Raw genomic sequence first — 3,668 nt, forward strand, 5'->3', positions numbered from 1 at the left:
AATACAAATTTGGTGCACGGATTTAGGGACACAATTGATCCTTCATGAAAAAAAAAAACAAGAGAGAAGAAGGAAAAGTATGATGAAAACATTTCTTATAAACATTTGACCAAGAATGGCATTGGGATTTCAATTTCACTAGTTGGAGGAAGAAACACATATTTTCAACTATATGACCAAACATTAAGTTTGGTGTCCTCCAAGAAAAGTCACGATTCAAATGGATATAAGGAATGATGATTCATATAGTGTTAATGAAAAAAAGAAAGAAAAAAAAAAAAGAAAAGCACCATTGCCACGGTTTGATATAGCTAATGCGTGTTGTCTTGTTGTGATGACTAGGTGGTCAAAGAACACTTTATGAAAGAGACAAGACAGAGGAAAGCATAGCATGAGGACAAAATCTCATCACATGCCTCAAAAAGAGAATCTGTCACTCGTTGAAATGATCACGGCAAAGACAATTGAAGGATGTCAAGCTAGTGACAATAAAAGAGCGCTTGTTGGGAGGCAACCCAACTTGAGGTAGTTTTCTTTTCATAGCTTTTTCAATAAAAATGTTGAATAATTGATATGTATTGCAAGGAGCTAAGTTTGGTGTTGCACACCAAAAACAACTTAAGGAAGAATGGAGGATTCTAAGTTTGGTGTTCCACCAAAACCTCATTCAAAAGCACATTCTAACCTCCTGCACATTGTTAGCTCCAAGCAATCGAACAGATTATTCAACCACTTAACTGCTTTTTAGCCTTAACTTCATAACCTTTAGCAAGGACACAAGATTTTGCCTAGAGTTAACCTGCTGTATCCAGAGAAGTGGCAAGAACTTAAGTTTGGTGTCCCCACACCAAATTAAATCCACAAGCCACACTCAATTCATGCATACTAACTGGTCATCTAAGGGCTTGAGAAGCAAGCAACTTTTGAGAAGTATGAAGGGAATTCACCACCATTTGAAGACACTATGCATCATAACTCAAAAGGGCACAACAGAAGGAAGGACAAAGGAACTGCAAACCAATAGGTTGTATTTACACTTAACTCTTACTGTTGAAAAATGTTTTGACTTGTGTTTTGTTAAAGTGTTCATCTAATACAAGTAGAATCACTCTTAGAATAAGTAAGCTAGTCTATGTGTGTGCTTGTGTGTTTACTTTCACTGAACAAAAAGCATGCTTTGTCCCCTGCATTTTCAATTCAATAAAAGAAATGTTTGAATGTGAAGTGAAATAGTTCTCTGTTAGATAGAAGTAAAATAAAAGTAAGTGGTGGTATGTGTGTGATTGTATAATAGCTCACCTTTAATGAATAAGAACACTAGGATGTCTCCTCTTAAGTAGAAAGTAGCTACTGTCTATGAATCTCAATCGAATAAAAATCCTTGGTTAGAAAGAAAAACAAAAAGAAAGAAAAAAGGGGAGAAAAAGAAATAGCCAAAAAGTAGCAGAACAAAAGAAAAACAAAAAGAAACAAAGCTGGACACCAATAGCTTGAACCTTAGGATATATGCCTGTGGTGTCTTTGTATTAGGATCTGCTTGGATTATTAAGCTCTTTGGAGTGCATCAACACTTGATGACTTGGGTTAACTAACCCGGGATCATCAGCTGAAAGTCCACTATCAAGAGCAACCTAACTACAAGGCATTTAGTAGCCCAAAGAGGTGCTGGGCATCAATGTTCTAAGAAGGAATGTGAGCCAAGTGTCTATAGTGAATAATGTGTCAAGTATAAAGAAAAGGAAATGAACTTGCTACACATGACACTCAAATAAAGCTTATGAACAAGATAATAGCCAAGGATAAAGGAATAATGAGAGGTCATAGCAGTATGTTACTTGAAGCTTGAAGGAGGCTTTCTAGGCTTAAGAGTCAATAAGAGGTGAGTGTGTACATATCCACATAAAACCCCATGAACTACCAATAACACTCTACTAGCATGAACATCCTCTTCCATTTCATTCTTTGTTCTCAATAAATCATTTCTTGCTTGGGGACAAGCAAGCTTTAAGTTTGGTGTTGTGATGACAAGTCATCTTAGCCTAGTTTCACTAGCCTTTTTCTTTTGTTTTCAATTGAATTATGCACTTTCTTGAGCCAAAAGCAAGCCAATTGGGTAGATTTTCATATTTCCTTTGACTTAATCAACCATGTATGAATTCATGCTATTTCATGAGGTTTTATGCTATAATTGTCACATATTATGAAAGAATGAATATCTCATGATTTTGAGCATAGCTTTGATGTGTTTGGTTAATTAATGATAGGTGAAGAAAGCTTGGAGAAAGGTTGATGCAAGAAGGAATGGCTAGGAGGAAGAGAGAACAAAAAGTTTGAGCAAAAGTTTGCCTCAAACTTTAGCTCAAACTTTTGGATTAATTAAAAATGAACCAGGAAGCAAAAAGCTGGACCAAAAGTTAGCCCCTAACTTTTTGGCTAACTTTTGGGCAAAAGCTGGAGCAAAAGTTAGCCCCTAACTTTTTGGCCAACTTTTGGCATGAAAAACACCCCTGGATGAGCAAAAGTTTGCGCCAACGTTAGCCCCTAACTTTTTGGCTAACGTTGGCGCATGAAAAACACTCCCTGGACTAGCAAAAGTTTGCGCCAACGTTAGCCCCTAACTTTTTGGCTAACGTTGGCGCCATGAATAACCAAGGGGAGGCCAACGTTGGAGCAAAAGTTAGACCCCTAACTTTTGCCCCAACGTTGGTATCAGCAAAACAAGGGTGCTGATGTGAAAAGTTGGAGCAAAAGTTAGCCCCTAACTTTTACTCCAACTTTTACTCAAACTTTCATGATTCCAACCCGGTTCAATTCGGTTCTTCTCCAAACTCCAAGAGCAATCAACCAAGGCCTCTATTAACCCAATTCCATCAAGAGCAAAGGCCCAATTGAAGGCTTGAAGACCATTTGAAGAAAGTGTATAAATAGCATAGGATTTAAGTTTTAGAGGAGCTTCTCTTTTTAGTTTTCAGGGAGCTTCCCTTTTAGTTTTTCAGAATAGCTTTCTTTTCGGTTTGCTTAGAGCTCACTTTTATTTTTCTTAGCATTGTTGTTTTAATTCAAGAGAATTTGGGAGGAGAATTGATCTCTCTTCTTCCTTGTTCCTGCCCAGCACTCTTTACTTTTCTTGTCTTGGATCTTGGGTGGAGAATTGAAGAAATTCTGTTTCAATCTCACCTTGGGATCTTGTTTAATTTTCTGCTTAATTGAATTTCAGTTTCGGTTACTTGCTTCTTCATCTACTTTCTTTGAAATTTACAATTTCCTTTGCAATTGTGCTTGTTGGATCTAGGAAGGCATTGAGATCTAGACTTGGTTTTCTAGTCTCTTGGGTCCTGAGATCCGGATTTCCCATTTCCCATTCCCTGTTTACTGTTTTCATGCTTATTTACATTTCTGTTTTAAGATCCAGTTTGATTCAAGACATCCTTTACTTCTCTGTTTGTTGCAATTTTTCATTTCCTTGTTTAATTTCTGCAAATCCAACTCCCCATTCCCTTTACAATTCAAGCCATTTACATTTCTTGCACTTTAAGATTTTGCAATTTACATTTCTTGCGTTCTAAGTTTCTGCCATTTAATTTCTTGTTCTTTAAGATTCAGCACTTTAATTCCTGTTCTCTTTAATTTCATGCCAATTACCCATTCCCTTTACTTTCTATGCAATT

Source organism: Arachis ipaensis, chromosome B3 (genome assembly GCF_059453495.1).
Source record: "Arachis ipaensis isolate K30076 ecotype BB chromosome B3, ASM5945349v1, whole genome shotgun sequence".
Classification (NCBI taxonomy): domain Eukaryota; kingdom Viridiplantae; phylum Streptophyta; class Magnoliopsida; order Fabales; family Fabaceae; genus Arachis; species Arachis ipaensis.